General features: G+C 40.5%; 1 protein-coding gene across 3 annotated transcripts in view; it reads right to left on the reverse strand.

Annotated features, from left to right (window-relative positions):
- APBA1 (amyloid beta precursor protein binding family A member 1) overlaps positions 1 to 17589 on the reverse strand; it is an 83279-nt gene extending 65690 nt beyond the window's left edge. For 2 of the 3 annotated variants that reach the window (XM_030968073.1, XM_030968071.1), the window contains exon 1: positions 17433 to 17589. The gene's annotated coding sequence lies outside the window, so the exon portion shown is untranslated. Of the gene's footprint in view, positions 1 to 15082; positions 15397 to 17432 lie in introns of those variants that run through there. The other variant, XM_030968072.1, reaches the window with a different exon arrangement.
- Between the last annotated feature and the right edge of the window lie 383 nt (positions 17590 to 17972).

Consider the following 17972-nt stretch of genomic DNA (forward strand, 5'->3'; position numbering starts at 1 on the left):
TTTAAGATATTCTGTTCCTGATTTTCACTTACTGTTCACCACAAAGAAAACAAAGAGCCACTCAAGCTTGTAAGATTACAACCTATAAATAACATTACACTGGAAAAAAACACCCTGTGATTAAAGAGGCTGGAAGGTAGGCTGTTTTGCTAATCCACAAACAATAGTTATAAGTGATTAAACATTTGTTTATTTCTCACACTTAACTTTTTTAGTCACTGGCCAATTTTTAATTTATTTTATGAGAGTCTCAAAGATAATGGAATTTCTTAAAGCTTCAGAAGCAATCCCAGCAGGTGAAGGGGGAGGTCCAGCAGCAGCTGGCAGGCCAACACACACATGGCATGACCAGGCCCACAGCTCAGCAGGTCTTTGGCATGACCCTATCCTCACCCTCTTCTCCTTCATGACCAACTTCCTGGCTTTCTAGGGAGATATCTAGTAAGGATATGGGAAGTGGACAAGAAAGCAACAGACCAGTGTAAGAACAGCAGAATTATGAAATCCTTATGAATCTTACAAAAATCAGGTTCCTTGTGCCTTTGTGTAATTTCTTATGAGTGTTCTGCAAAGCATCAGAGGAATCACAGACCCATGGCTGTATTTAGTGCATCACACAGATCCTCAATGCCAGCCTCCCTTCATTTCACCAGTCCTGGCTTTGGATTAGACAAATCTCTCAGATCCTCTCACGGAAGTTCTTCCCCATAGCAGCACTCTTCTATCTATACTGTGCTAGCCACCCTTGTGTCAGGTTTCATAACTTCACTTTCACTCATCTCCAAACATATACTGTATTGTGAAAGTGAGCAGTCCAGACAGCCTACTGCTTTGAATTATTTAAGATACTGAAAAAGCTTTAGATTTTTAAACACTTGGGGCTGACACAGTTCTATACCAGTGTGGCAGGGATCAGAAGGTGCCCCACCTTCTCTTGTCAGGTGCTGATGCCAGGGCAAAGGAGGAGGCAGGCAACATGGTTACAGGCCATACATGGGAAGATACTCGGTTTGCCTGTTGAAACATTTTCAACTGCAGGTCCACTTTATGAGATTCTGTACAAATTTCTAAGTATCACACTACCCAAAAGTTCAGCTCCTTCTCTGTGTACAGAATCCATTTACTTAATAATCACTTCTTTAATTAATGATCTTCCTGTTTGGCTTTACTCCAGAAGTGATTTCTTCTAAATTTTGTAACCTGCCTATAGAAATTTTCTGACTTCTGATAAGACCATAAAGTAGCAGCAAGCTATAATAGAAAGCAAAAGATAAAGCATAGGAGGAACCAAATAAGAGCACAACTCAAGTACAGAAATGCAGCAGTGTCACTTCACTGAAAGACCATTTTCCCATTCACCTATTACCTCCCAGGAGAAGCTAAAAAGATAGCCAGAAAATAAGGCTGAATAGTGCCTCTTTCATCCCAAAAGAACACACAGGACTGCACTGCTAGCTTTTGTATTAACCTATACATTCTGTCCCAGATGAACAAATCCCTGATGAATTCTGCACAAGGTAGTGTGGTGTCATGATTCTTATTAATGCCAAAAACACTGATGAAATTGTGTAGAAACTTAAAAGTAAACAATCAAAATAATAATTAGAAGCTTTTGAAAGTTTCTGCATAATCTAAAAAATACATCCATATTGTTAAAGACAGACAATTTTAAACACCTCAGTCATTTACGTGGAAACTATTATGACTATCGTTTCAGGAAATTTTTTCAATCTATCTACATTCCCACAAATATGATCTGGATAAGGATTTTTTTTAATTCCCTCAAACTTTATAAGCCTGAGGCAAGGCTAATGTCCTCCACATTAGAGGAGAACAACTTTTAACTGCTCACAGTAAAAAATACCTTATTAACAGAAAAATTGGCTTTAAACAGCTGCCTAGAGTCCAAATTTACGAGCTTCTACAGTTTTGGAGGAGTTCTGTTTGTGGTGGGTTTTGTCTGGTTGGCTGAACAAAAGTTGAAAAAACAAAATTTAAAAAAATCATACATCAACCAAGCCATTCTGTTAGGACAGTGCGCGCATAAAAAGAGTATGGTCTACCTGCAGCTCACAAGGGGGAGGAAGAAAGTTATTTACACAGATTTCTTTTTTGAGAGCAACATAAAAAGCAAAAGCAACAAAACAAACAGAAAAAAAAAAACAACACAAGAGCAGAAATGTGGAACTTGAATGGCAAAATTTCTTTCAAATAGAATACGGGCATGTTCTCCTGAGTTCCACAATGCCCCTGTGCCACCTCAGCTCAGTTTCCAAGTAAGCCTTTGACAGTGTAAGTAACAAGCATATGGATTACACAGCAAGGAGGGACCTCCAGTTTATTCTAAATAAAAGTAAATCCACAAAATTGAATACAGTTTTGTGCTAATGGCAGGATTAGAGCAAAGCTACAGAGATTTAAATCAGATGCCTCTGAATAGTTTTCTCCTTATTAAAAACATTGCTTCTTCTAGATTCCTGGAGAAGGTAAAAATCACTATTTGGGACTTGGCTAGTTCTGCTAGAAGCAAAACAGTGAGATCTACTAAGTCAAAAAAATCTTTAAGACTCTTAGACATTTCTACTTCCTACTTTTTCAAACATCTGAAGATTTGCAATCCTGGGATCCCCAGGAAAAAAAACTCATTTAGGTAAGATATAGCTAAGCTCAGAAAATATGCTGTTGGATAATACCTTTCACTCCCACTAATTTCCACCTCAGAGATTTTGTATGTTGAGGCTCAAAAGCACAGCCTCAGCTATTATCCATGGCTTCCACAATGCCATGCTCAGCTAACCTATTCATAGCTTGGAAAAAGGCTTTACAGAGCTTTACTACAAGCTATTCAAGAGTAAGCAGATAGTGAAAATGTAAACAGAAGCATGCAATGTAATAACTACTATCAAAATAAACTAAATGCTACTTTAAATTAAAAAGGTCATCTCCCACACAAAGAGGATTATCAATTCATTACTCTTCTCCTTATTCTGCCAACACTGAAGCAGCAATGTCACCTCCATTGCTTTTTATTGTTGCTTTACACACAAAGAAAACAAAGAAAATGTATTTTTCAGGTATTTGTACTATTTTCAAATAATACAGATTTAAGTTAAACCTCTGCACAAGCTTTAGTGAGTCTTACCAGAAGTCATGGAAGACTGTGAAATCCCTTAATAATAAGCTCCAGACATCAGGCAGAAGTTGTTTAATTACACGTTCTGTATTTATTGAAAAGATAAAGCTAACATTATTAGTATGCCGGTTGAAGTCACAAACTCGGCACTTGAGCTGCCCAACCATTTCACCACTCTCTCAATGACTTCTGATCTAGGTTACATATGCAGCAACATCATCAACAACTTCCTATCAAACTTAGAACCAAACCCAGAAGTTGAGAGCTCCTGGCAGATTTTCTGGTGCCTTCAAACACCCCACACAGCACAGCAGAAGTAGAGCAGTCACAAATTGCAGCTGGCAGGCAGGTCACCAGGACAGCATGTAACTTCTCTGTTTCACTGAACAGGCTTCACATCAGAAATCAGAGCTGCAGCAGGTCTTTTGGGGCACCACACCAGAGCCAGCAACCCACATGGGCACACAGCTATGGGGACTACACAACTTTCAGCATGCTACTTCACCATTATTCCAATTCTAAAGATCTAGAACGGGCTGTCAAATAAATGGATTTCATACAGATTTCAAAAGCAGGAGGAAGATCTTAAAAATATAAAACTAAGCAGTAACTGCTGTATACATTTTGTAAAAGGTGCTTTATTGAAAACTGTGGTTTTCCAGCTCTGACTCAATACCCTCTGTTGCAAAAGCTAAGGGGTAAGGGAAGAAGAAACAAAATGTACAACCTCTTACACAGCTCAATACTTGCAAGCAAAATACATCCAAGGAATCAAGTAATTCAGTGACATGCCATACAGTGATTTCCTCAATTCTGAGTAGCACTGAACCCACAACCCCAGTTTCATACAACTGCAGTCACACCATGCGCAATCAAAACTTCAGCACTCACTCAATGGAGACAGCCTTGATGCCTGATTATTGCCTTTCAGTCTGCTGCAAGTTGTGGTCCTGCAACAGGCAGCACTGCCTGCTTTGTGTGCTGAAGGTAGTACAGTGATGGGTAACATGGAATATGAAAGTCAGGATGATTACAGCAATACAGAAATCATATTAGTAATTCTTCTACTCCTAACAAACATTTCTACAATGTCAGATTTTAACAGCATAGCAAAAAGATTTGGAGAGAAGCAACAGCAAGAATCCTCTGGGTTACAGTGGCACTGCTTGAACTTCCTATGGGGAAGAAAAAAGAAATGTTCTAAAATAGCTCAAGGCATATTGCAACCAAAATATCTATTTCACCTTTTCATAAAAACATTTGCATACAAACACACAGCACCTTCTTTCGATAGGTAGCTGTGGCCACCAAAGATACTTCAGCTAGAAATTACATTCTCCCTGGAAAGAAAATCTAACAACCAGGAGCTAAAAGAGTTTTGTTAAACTATATTAACTCCCAAATCCCATAAAGAATTTTCCAAACCTATTCCCTAGAAGCATTTCTGCTAATTCATCGCTACTATTACAGTTACTCACAACATTTACAATTATTTTTTCCCAACACTTTTAACCCTGAAACATCCATCTCTGTTTTACCACCTTCAAATAAATTAACTAACCCTCTTCCCATGTTGGTCATTATTTCATTGAGAGTGTTTGTCTAATTTTTACTATTTTTGTCTAAATCTTTTACACCCAGCATTTGATTGCACTCCCTCTGCCACTCACTGTGAATCCATCTGGTCCTGACACATGAAAGCTGATTTTTTTACAGGTTTTACTTCTCCTGTATTTTTGAAGGAGGAAAGGCAAGTGGCACAAATTGTGGTAGTAATGTGTGAAATTATATCAAAGATAGATCCATTGGTAGAGGGGATCCCTGCTAAAAACATTCCAATCCGCTGCAGAGGAATATAAAAAATCGCTACAAAGCATAACCATATGCAATTACACTAAAATCACCTGATCTTGCTTTGTAAGATCAAACAGATAAGGTACATTCCCAAACTCTACTGTATTTTACTCAAACTTGAAAGATCATCCTAAAAAAGTTGACAAGTGAAAGAGTCATGGAATGCTGTTTCAAGGACAAAAATAAAGTTCAAAATAATTTACCACGTCATCAAATTGTTGTCCTCACAGAAAAAAACATTAGAAAACTACATCTAGTGACAAATAAAAGAAGAAAAGTTGCTTAAATAAGTTTCAAGGATCAATTCATCCTGGGTGGTAAAACCAAAACTATGTGAAAATCACTCTGAAAGAGGTTGTTCAAGCTGAGGATTGCTCCCTACAGTATTGCTGAAGCCCTTGCACCACTGAGTATTCACTTCTCTGAACATGTATTTTCCCTTACTCCCTGGGAGATTATTTCACAGTCTGGTAGACATCAGTGTTGAGATGTTTTTTTTCCAATGCTTAGTTCTTTCTCTATCTCACCATATCATTCACAGTTAAATCCTCCTCAGCATACATAGCTTTGATTCAGACTGTTTCTACCAGGGTTTTTTATGATTACAGGGTAAGATCATTCCTCTTTACTAACAAAAAGGAGGTAACATTTTGTTCCTCAAATTATTAAGCATCATTCCTGCCCTGTGAACATCTATGTGTTATTTGTACAAGACAAGCAACCTAAGCTGTAAAATGCACAAAACTTAGTCAGAGTTCAAAAGTTTTTAAGTGCATTTAAAGCAAAGAGCTTCAATATCAAGACATGCTTCAACACTAGAAACTTGCTATCAAGATTCTCATTACTCTTAAATCAGTTCTTGTACTCCTTGTTCACTCTCTTCAAACAGGTAAAAAATTTTGCAGAGTGAAACCTTTTCCTCACAAGACACATTAAAAGCTTTGGACTTTTATCATGCCTCAAATGTAAAGAACTGAAGGAAAAACAAACAAAACACCTTTTTAAATTTAGAAACAAAATGCCATTTTCACAGGGTAGACTACCCAATTTCTGCCCAAAATTACTGCAGCTCTTTCTTTGACAGGGTAAGGTTTACCAGGTAAAATGGAGAAAGAATACAGGAATGCATTTGTTCCTAATAAATTGAATAAACCAGCCAAACCCTCACCTAAAGCAGTGTAGAATCACAGCAGCAACAACAGCATAACTTCATTTGCTGATCAGACACTACAAAAGTGCCATGCACTGGATATGCAGACAAGAACAAGAGAAACTGTCCATGCCAGGCACAATGAGGTCTTCTGTTCCTGTAATTCACTAAGCACCTTAATCAGCAAGGCAGAAGAAAACCAAATGCCATCTTATTCATGTACACAGAGATAGCATCCCAACAATACATTTTGTATTAATCAAAAGAGGCAAATACAAAACTAAGAAAAATTTCTTACTTTGACCATAAATTCACAAGGCCACAGAAAAAGGAAAGACTTTCCCTGAGTCTGATATATCAGAGCTATGCATAATGGTCACCACCCACTACCAAGTATTACATAACAAAGATTTATTTAGATGCTCTAGGCCAGTGGCTCCAAACTGCGGACTGCCGAGCTGTTTCCCTGTTCAGAATAGTCAAGCATCTGTCAATTTTTAAACTCTAACATACTGCCACTAACCCTGTCATGACTGTCCAATAATTTTCAACAGCTAAAGGTGGTGGTTTTTTCTGAAAAATATGCTTTCAGATTAAACACAATTCTCTCCCCAAACCTCCAACAGAGGTTCACAAGATCCTTTGCAAGGCTTTTTTCTAACCTTGATCCCTTGCATATAAAAATCCATCCATATATTATATCATTGTTTTTCTTGGAAATACACCACACATACTGTGAAGTCATGAACAGGGCTACATTTGGAGCCAGAAGAATTAATCTCCTCAGGACAAAGAAGAACAAATAGAAAACATTACATTACTTACAAACCAGATACAAATGGGAGAGAAGAGAAAAAGAAGGATTACTAAATCTCCACCACAAACAATCCGAAGGCATGTAAAATACAAAGTACCTACAGCAAAACTATTCATGTAAACAAAACACACCAGATGCAAAATAGAGTATGTACATGAGATTATGTTCCACTTGTCACAAGTGCCATGGAAATGGAGCTGAATGGTGACGATGCTATGCCTTAGAAGGAGGAATGCAATTTTTACATTCTACAATTAGGAACAGGAAAATACAATTATAACTAGCATAGAAGAAGGTTTCCTCTGAGGTACCTGGGTCTGAGACTGAAGAATCTGTGATCATAAAGATAATACTGGAAACAAAAAAGGAAGGCATTGCTACAACCCTGAGTCCCCAGGTTAGAATTTCCAACAATACTGTTGCCATTTCATAAAACATGTACCAAAACTGGTGTAGTTTCACTCCATGTTTGTTTCTGACACTTAAATGCCTCCTCACAACCAAAAGTGTCAAAAATCTCATCAGTTCTCAGTGTCAGTGCTCATTTGGTAGGCTGTAACTATCAGCAAGAGCAGACTTGGGAGCCACTACAACAGCATTAACAAACTACTGCCTGGGGGGAAAGCCTATCACAGCTGATGAGCAACAGAACAAAAGCCTAGACTTCCAATGTTTTAGTCTCTCCTTAGCAGAAAATAGCTTAAAGATTTATACACTGGAAGCTAAATATGTTGGCCTGTACATCTTCTCTTCAGGCAGGATTGCAGCTAGAAGATTTGCTCTTTGGATAATGAAAGCATGTCAGAGACCTTTCAGGAGATTCCTTCCTCTTAGTAAAAAAAGTTCCTATTTCATGGATGTTGTTTTAAAACAGCTGTGGTCATTGGTTCTTCAAGCGTCTTCAAAATATTCATTTAACAAACAAGTGTGCAAGAATAAACAGACTTCAGAAATTATAGCAGTCTGAATATGTAATTCAGGCACAACAGCAGGTGCTTTTTACATTGTATGCTCAGTCGTTGTTACGTATTTGGCATTGCCTTGGTTACAGCAAGTAACAACGCACCAACAGGCTGTGTCATCAAAATGCACCAGATGGATGCTCCACTTGCACAAATCTCTTCCCTTCCCCACTCCTCTCCTCCAAATAGGATGTAACTTTTAAGAGCAGGGACAGGCATCAACATGGAAAACCTATGTTGATAATCACTTCCCTGCCAAAGTGTAATCACTGTACCAATAACTTCAGTCAAAAATGATGCTAAAATGTGGACTTGATAACAAAAGCCACAGGGCTTGCAAGGCTTCGTGAAGTTTGACCAGGTGAACATGAACTACACACAACTGAAAATCTCAATCAAGTCTCTTTTTCTTTTCCTAAATAATCAGCTTCTGTGGCCAGCCTCAAGCTCCCTGCACACTGCCAGAGAAGGTGATTGATTTTTTTTGCACTTTCAACATCCCAATTTGTCTTCCTAGAGGGAAAAAAAAAATCAACTAGACTCCTCTGTTTCCCACATTTTCCCCACTATGAACTCACATTTGCTACTGGTTGATGTCCAAGCAGACCAGACATAAGAACAGGGCAAGGCCTCTTCCTCATCGGGTGACACCAGTGGAAAACAGGAGGGTTTATCCATGAGGCTGCAGAACACTTTACACTGAGCAACTTTTCTCTGTAACCACAGCCCTCCTTCCTAAAACCCCCAGTACTACAGGCTGTTCAAACTAAATGCAAATAATTATAGGTAACTTCACAGCACAACACCTCACATTTCAAAGATGTGATGTTTTTACACTGGCAACAATGTCTTCCCATCTGAGCATGAATGGCCACAGGTGGCAGGTGAAGACCAGTGAAATCTGCCCAAAGGAGTGAGTTTTATCAGGACTGTACACTCTGCTCCGTACGTCACTACATCTGAAAAGTTAACACAGACAAGGAGGCCACCAAGGTTTGTACACTACTACACTGTAGCAATTGTGCAAGATATTGCAAAAAGCCATCAAGTCATGGGGTTCCTGTCATACACTGGAGAGAGGGAGTCTTCAACAGGCAGAGTAAATAAAGTGACTATGGATTTGCACATGATTGGAGGAGGTTAGTCTTCAAGGTAGAAGGTATGTGCCTGATTTTTTGATACACTGAGCATAACACAGAGACAGAATAGTATAAAAACAGAAGAAGAGCAAGGTTTTTTGTGTATTATCCTTCAGTCTTTACAGTTCATATGATTACTAAAATTTCAGATTGATTTTGGAATTATTTTAACTGACTGAAAAAAATATGATACTCTTCCTTCCTTCACAAGAAACTCTGAATTAGTCAGATCCTATGACTATCCCATCCTGTGAATCCCTTCCTTGTAATTTCACCCTCTGGTTTTCAGGTGTAAAATACCTAAAAAAGTATACACAACCCTTACTGTTTCAAATGGCGAATGGCCCTAAAATTACTGTTTTACACACCATAATTTGAAAACACAAAGTTCTTGGGCAAGTAGCTAAAACCCTTTCTTTCACATACAAATGAAGTTCTGTTTCTTAATGCAAAAAAGGAATGCTTACCTTACTGTTGTTCATGCTATTCTGCTATCCATATCATACCTGGTATACATATATGAACTTGCAGTACAGTGCCTGTGGATGCCACTGCTTACTAGATCATAACACAGATTTAACACTGAAGATCAAAATTGAGTTGTGAACTGTCCAGGCTTCAACAGTTACATACTAGAAGGAAAAAAATATATTTGAACCTGTAGTCATTATCTTCATGGATAAAGTGGCTGAAGAAAAGGTATGTTCAATAAAATATGAATTTACACACCAGAAACGTGACATATAAAAATTGTCTTTGCTCCATGCACAAAAAGGTTGTTCACTCTACTTTTAATTCCTAGAGAATCACCAAAAGTCAATCAAGTTTTGAAGTAGGGACCTTTCTACTTTTCTGAAAATCTACTGTATGAATGTTAACTATATACCAGCTACAATTGTGCTTCTGGCATTTAGTTTTCAGACAACTATATTTCCATGCCGACATTCAGCTTAAACTCCTTCTACTTGCTATGAGGAGGGAAATTATCCTGAAGAGGGTCTGATAGGGAACCAGATCTCCTTTGGGAAATGCTAAATGCCACTGTCCTTGGTCAATGATAGCCAACAATGGGACACCAGTGACACAGGCACTGTCATACCCAGAGCAATGGAAGACATCAGCTGATGCTCCAGGTCACCTGGATAACCAATATAACCCAAAGAGTCATCCGATACATTACTGAGAATACTTTATATTTTAAAAAAATTACATACACACACATCCTAAGCAATATATTCTTCTCTTCTCTTTCCAGCTTACTTACTTGGCCTTCTTTGACACAAAAAAAAATTTGTTTAAGAAGCTGGGTTATTTTGACTTCAAATCCAGAAATAACCAAGTCTGTAGCTAACAAGAAATACTAGGGTTGCTGGTTTTTTTTAACAGTGTAGTTTGATTTTAATCCAAAATATGTCTGAAATATTGTTGATCAAAGCATTAAGTCTGTGTTACTCTTAAATATAAATGATTCATGTACCTTTTAAATTTGCATTCAAAAGCAGCTTAACCTAAGCTGAAATAAAGACATGCAGTCTTTACAGTTTACCAAGGTAAAGAAATAGAAAGATATGTAAGGATCTGTTAAGTACACACTCAACTATAACTGCATATAACTAGAATCAGTATGAGCCAAAGGGTGACACACTGAAAATACAACGCATTAGAACTGCCTGACTTGGACATGACTTTGAACTAGGGCTAAGCAGTCAGACTAACCATCAGGAAGCTGCAATTAAAAGTCTAAAGCCTGGGTGCTGAAGCTAATACAGAGTCAATATTATGAAGTACAGCACTGTCCCCCTGGGCTAATGCCCATCTCCCTGTCAAGAAGGCATCAAGCTCAAACATCTCCTTCCCATGCACCTTGCAGCTTGGTCCTACAAGAGGAAGATTTTGAGGACTTTGGGATTTTCTCATTGTTATGAAATAAAACTAAGATGCCAAAATCTGAATGATGCTGTGACAATCTCATAAGTGGATTACTTTAATCATTTATCAGCAAGGAATGATAATTGTTAAGCAAGAGCAGAACCGTGAGTTCATCCTTATTTATCACTCTGAAACAAAAGGTGAATACAGAACAGCTGTGAATATCAGAAATACACACCAAGTTTGAGGAAAGGGTATTTAAAATGTCCACTAAAAATGCAATGGAATAACAAAGCTAAAGGCTGGTTTTGCACTGATGCCTATTTAATACAAATTTCTGTCAGCTCACCACAGCCTTCTTAGTGGGAGAGATTTTCTCATTAAGTTAAATGTGACTGCATTGCACATACGCTAGGAATGCTGTTTAATAAATATTCCGTTTCTTAAAAACAGTGCTCTAATTTTGAAACTGCTGCAAAATAAATTCACACCAAGAACATAAGTTTCTAAACTAGTGAGCAATAATTTCCTCCATCATGACCATCTAAAAAAAATAAATTTGAGGTCATTGAATTGGCTAATACAGCAAACACATCTGTATTTCAGTGCTTTCCTAAGGGGAATGGCAGTGGTAAGAAGGACTTAAAAACCAGCACTCAACAGGAGGAGATCACCATTACCCTCCCATGGTAAACGCCCTTCGCCCCAACACTCCTGCTGCCCCAAATGCCAGCAGCAAAGCAAGCAGCTTTCTGCAGGGCAGCTTCTTCGGCAGAGGATGAGGAGGGCAGGCTGGAGGAAGGCCTCTGTCCATCAGTCATATCCCATCCCACCAGGACTCTAGCAAAACCTGCTGCATGAGCTGGTATTGGATACCAATGAGAGGCACAGCACTCCATCTTAAGAGCTTCCTGCCCTGATTAAGCCAAGAGTTACAAACATGGCATGTGCAGCCCTTGTCTCAGTCACTTGGTTTGAGCAGAGCTTAGATCAGATGGCATCCAGGGATCCTTTCCAATTCAAATTACTCTGTGATCATAAAAAAGCTGGTGCGAGAAAGCTGTTAAGAAAAGAGAAGGGAAAAAACCTCAGCTCCCCCCACACCATACAACAACATACCAATCTCCTCTTCCAACACTGGAGGCAGTACCCACCCTCCTAACATTTACCTGGGACAGTAACATATTAAAAACCTACTGGTTTTGCCTGTTTTTTGGATTTGAAGTATTAGTTAAAGCATTCTGCTGATGTTAGCCTGAGAAAAGCTGGAGCGAGAGCTTTTACTCCATGCTTCTTCACCTGACTGGCAAGAGCTTTTTTAGTCTCAGCTCTTCTTTTAAAAATGTTTTTCCCAATTTAATTTTATTTACTCTAAAGAATCACATTCAAGACTTCCAAATCACCAAGATTTCAAACATGATCAAAGTCCCATCAAAACAGACACTACACAAATACACAGTAACACTAAAACTGTTGGCATGAACTGCAACTTACATATCAGAATAAATAAATAAAATTTTAAAAATCCACAAATAAAACTTGAGCATATATTAGGAAAACCAAGTCACAGCTGTGTATGTTTAAAAACTTCCATTATGTTCTTTCTTTTTTCTTCCTCCTTCCTTTTACCCAGATCATCAGTTCTTGTTCATCCAAGTTTTGAGAAAGCATGTTTATTAAGAAAAAACTCAAATCAGAATGACCGCCACAAGAAGAATGATCAGAAAGCTATTGTGTTATGTACAGAAGTGAAAATTCTTGCAGAGAAATGAAAATATTTAATCAAATCAAAACCAATAAATACTAGATATTGAATGAACACCTTAACCACATACACACAGAAAGGCATTTCTCACCCTGACATGCATCCCCAAAATGGAAAAAATAAGGCAAAAGTGAGTCAGTGTAGGGTAGTCAAATGAGCTTCGCCAAAATGAGCAAGTTTTGTAGCCTCCATGGCTCTGCTGTTCTCGTGTTTTTCTGACCTGAGCTCAACTTTTGAGTTCAGAGTTGGAAAATTAAATTCAGCAGGCATGTTCCTGATATACAAAAAAGGTTCAGAAGAGTCTGAAAAAACTCTGAAAATTAGTTGAAAAAAGAAACTACCACCAAAAGGATTCAGCCTAAATTCCAGGTATGTGTTGCTCAGTTGTGACTAACTCAATGATTTTAATGAAGTCCCTCACTCCCTACAATTACATTTTTCTCAGATGGGTGACAAGGTGGTCATCTTCTTAAGGAAAGTAGCATTTATGAAAGGGCTCATCAGAAAGAAAAGACACAATTCTCAATTGCTGGCTTGTGAACAAGATCTGATGGACCAAACAGCCCAAGAACAGGCTGGAAAACACAAAGGGGAAGGTATATGGCTAAAAAAAATAATACTTAAACATTCTGAATTTTTCATTTTAATTGGAGAACATCAAAGGACATCTCCTCCTTTTGCTAAGTAGGAAAAACAGAGGCTCCCAGTGTGGTTTACCTCATGCAGACTAGATATTGTTTTAAATACTTCTAATACATTTATTTCAGCTTCCTTGATGATGTTCAAAGCCCCACCGCTTAACCACACACAGCTTCTTACACAGGCTCGTGGGTGATGGAAATTTCTCCCAGTACATATTTTTAATTAGACAGAAATCACCACAGGAGACATGACAGACCAGGTGAGATGCCACCTGCCTAGCAGCATCTCTTTAGAAACAGAACTCCCTAGAAACAGAATTGCACTTTCATTCCTCCTTTCACGTCAACATGGATGGTTTCTAGCAGAAAGGGTTTAGTGTGAAAACACACGTTCTTATGTTTCTGGAGTACCTTCAGCTAAGTCCTCTGCCATTCACGGCTGTCATGCACCCATTGAACTGCTTTTGTATTTATTCCTTCAGAATTAGGACAGACATTATCATCACGTGCCTGCATTTGTGAAAGCAGCAAATAAAGATGCTTCCCTAGGCCCCTTCAGTAAAGCAACAAACATGCAGATTTTTGGCAGAACATTGATGCGTGCAGAAGAAACAGAAAAATACTATCACACTGCTCTTAGTAGCTGACTTATCCAATCAATCATTATTGTGAAGAAAAACCAATCAATCTGTTTCTCAGAAACCTTTAACCCCTATGCAATCCATATTACTGGCAATCTATTGGAAATAAATGAGCAAAGGGTTGTTTGCTAGAACTCTCACTAAGAAGGAATCTTCCCCTTCTAGGAAACCAGAAAAACACATTTAAAAATGCATTTATCAAGGCTTCACTTAAGCCTATGGTAATAAGACCTTCTTCAAAGTTAAGATTTAGTTAATCAAGCCACACTGCCTATGGACAACATGTATTAAACTGAAGCACCTCTAATATTTTTAATAATCTTTTTTAAGATCTCAAGAAAAAAGATCTGATTCTTTTAATTCATAATCTCATGTAAATCCAGAACAGCTATAATCAATAATGGACAATTCATGTGCCAAGGGAAAAATGCTGAATTTGAAGTATCTAGGCCATGAGATACAAGTGAAAAGTTTTAGCTCTCAGCTTGATTTTTCCTGCATTTTGTCTATTTGAAAACACTGAACTTTACATTATAATTCTTTCTTTGTTTTTTTAGCATGTTCATTCGTTTTGGTTACTAACCCTGAACGCACATACATATAGCAACATGGTGTTTATTTTCCCAGCCACGTTTTCTGGACTTACAATTAGTTTTTCCTGCTTTTGCTTGCCATAAACATCACCACACACTGACACAATCTAAAGCCAAGCAACAAAACCACTGCAAATGACTGGCTACACTGGCCTGTTAAAAATACAAAACAAGCATCTGAACAGGAGATTCCATTTTGTTTTACCCTCATGACTTTTCTGCTGGTTGTACTGCTGATAAGCACTGCTTATAAAACAAAATGTTATCTACGTTTCAAAGATGCACACAGACCTCATATCGAAGGCTTTTTAAGTTTAAGAACATAAGCATTGCATGTGACTGTGGCTTAAAATGGTATCAAAGAAGTCAGAAGCCAGCTCCTGGTCAAATTAAAATCCATTCAAATGTCATACACAAAGAGTTCAGGTTTCTCATTTGCATTCCCATTTAGATAGATTACACAAATTTTAGCCTCAAAATTAGTACTCCCTTTATTCAAAGTGTTATGGATTACTTACATTACCACAGAGTAAACAAAATCTTCAGATATATAAGATCCTCAAAATAATAAGGGCATGGTGGACTACAAGATTCTCACTTTGGCATCCACAAAGATCTACCACATCCCGTATCACAAAATCTCTTCTAAAGCATTAGCTCCCATGCTTTAAATACACGAAGGCAATTCTATATAAAAAAAAAAAGAAAGAAAATGAAAAAAAAATACCAGAATGCATTCCCTTCCCAATATACATGAAATTGCAAACTTGTCATAAAGGATTTCATATTAAATAACCAAACAGGGTTATACTAAAAAGCTTTGGCATGTCTCCCTCTTCACACACCAGAACTATCTTTTCTATCTACGTAGATGTACCAAATCACCTTCCCAGCATTCTTACATTTTTGAGCTGAAGAGCTAATCAGTAAATACTTTTGATAGCCTTTCAATAGGCTAGCCTTGCATCTGCTAAGACAGCACAGTAGCCAGAACATTTGCTATTTTAAGGGAAGATAATGCACTAATGTAAAATAGAAATATCATTTTAAGCTGTAACTAGAAATGTCCAAAACTCAGAGCAATGAATTACATGATTCACAGCACCCAGCCAACCTTGAACCACCATTACTTTGTAGAAATCAGTTTGGCCTAAAAGCTCATTGATATATTAATTTCAGACCACATTTTCCAAGGAAGGCAAGCTGTCTTTGACTAAGGTTTACATTTCACTCATTAAACATCCAAAACACTCATCTAAGGTACACTACAACACTAAATGTTCTGCTTTTTCAGAGTTTCTTGTGGTTGTCCATTATTATTCACTCGACATTTAATTTTTCTGTAAACACACATGAATGCACATAATTCAATAGTAACTGTTCTCCTTCCCTCCTGAACAGCATTTCTGGGCAGTCTATCCTGCCCCTTTCTCCCACAGCACTAGACATAAAGGCAAACCTGCACCTCACTTTTGATTTGGCAGCACACAGAATAAACACATTCTATGTCACCATCACCTTTTGGGAAGAATAGACATCACGTGCTTGTTCCTGATATGGGCCGCAAAGGCAGGTGCAGGTGGTCCAGATTTAACAGCAATGCAGCAGAACCTGGAGTACTATGACTGGAATATTGGCAAGTTATTTGGGACCCCATGGGGCACAGCTGCAGAGCAGTCTCAAAACTGCAGCCACCTGGGTGTACTCTTATCAGCTGGTGTAACGTGACGTATGTCAAAGACAAGAAAAACGCTACACGGCTGATCTGCCCTACACCCACATTAGCTCACTCTTAATGTATGCAGAGTCAGGCAAACACCTCTGCCTTCTAGTTCCTCAGCAGCTATGAAAACAGCCAGATCTGCAATGCACTCTCTAAACCAAACTGCAATTCCACAGCCCGAAAAATCTACAACAGGAGAAAGCAAAAAGATGTAGTTTTCCATCCTAGACCCACAGTCCCATCTCTCTTAAAGAGAAGATTTATGATGGCAGTAAAACAAGTCTTGGTAGACTGCTCCTACTGACTCTGATCCTTACAGAAAGCAGATGTAATGTACATGGCTGCACTGACCACGACTGTGATTCAGGCAATCATTGTTTTCAAACTAAAAAATTAAAAAAAAAAAAATCAAGACGTCTTCCATTTCCTGAAAGCAGAACGTGATGGCAGCAGATGTCACCTTCCCCCCAGCCGAGGGGTGGAGAGCACGCTCCACGGGGAGGACGGGGAGATCCGGGCCCCCTTGGGTTCCCTGCTGCAAACCGGGACGGGGCCGCAAACCCCGGTAGCATCTCCCGACGGAGGGGGCTGCTGAGACCGTCCTGCTGCGACGGCGATCATTCGATCGCCGGATGCGAAATCCCCACATTGCCCCCGCCCCCCACCAATTCTCCTTTCCACCACAGAAAAGGTGCGCGTAGGAAAAAATAAAAAACAGCAAACCAGTGCACTGGTTTCAGCTCCACGGCTCCACACGACATTATTCTACACGCACCCCACCCCCATCAAATAAAATAATGGAATAAATAAACGGAGGGAAAGCACGCAATGCCTTGCCAGAGGCCGGGATGAAGGCGGTCATGGCCGCGTTGGCGCCGCTCCCCGCAGCCCGGGGCAGGTGCAGAGCTGCCCCGCTGGCTCGGAGATGCGCGCACGCCCACGCAGCCGGACAGAGGCCGCTGCAGCGCCCACACCCCGCTGCGGGCGGGAGCCGCCGGGCGGGACCGGCCCGACACCCCGCTGCGGGCGGGACAGGCCCGGCATCCCGCGCTGGGAACCCGCCCCGTGGGCCCGCTGCCTCTCCGAGACCGCGGCGGGGGCGCGGCCGGACCCTCCTCCCGCTCCCGGCCGCGACCCCTCCGCACCTGGCGCGGGTCTGCGTCGCCTCCTCAGCAAGCAGGGCGGCTCCGGCTGGGGCGGCGATGCAGCGCAGGGCGGAAAGCCCAGCACCCGGCCGCTCCTCCCGCGGCCACCATCTTCCTCTTCCTCCTCCTCCTCCTCCTCCTGCCGCCACCAGCACCGCCCGGGCCAGCCCCTCCCACCGCACCGCCCTCACGCGTCAGCGCGCCCGCTCGCTCCCTCCCTCCCTCCCTCCGCCTCCCGGCGAGAGCGGGGCCCGACGGGCGTGGGCGGTGCCGCCCCGCTGGCCCGGCGGGGTCGGGGCTGGGCTCGGCTGGGCTGCTCCCAGCGCGGCTCCTGCTCCGGCTCCGCGCCGGTCACACGCCTGGCGCTCTCCGGACCGGCTGGCAGCGCCTGGGCAGCTCGGAGCCAGGGCGGCCTGCAGGGCACCGACCCGTCCGTCTCACCTTCCCTGGGCACGGGACCCGCAGGCTCGGTGGCCCAGGAGGGAGGAGGTGTGAGGGTGGGTTTGCCAAGGCGCCGCATCCGCATGGCAGCTGCGAGCA

This window comes from Camarhynchus parvulus, chromosome Z (genome assembly GCF_901933205.1).
Source record: "Camarhynchus parvulus chromosome Z, STF_HiC, whole genome shotgun sequence".
Classification (NCBI taxonomy): Eukaryota; Metazoa; Chordata; class Aves; order Passeriformes; family Thraupidae; genus Camarhynchus; species Camarhynchus parvulus.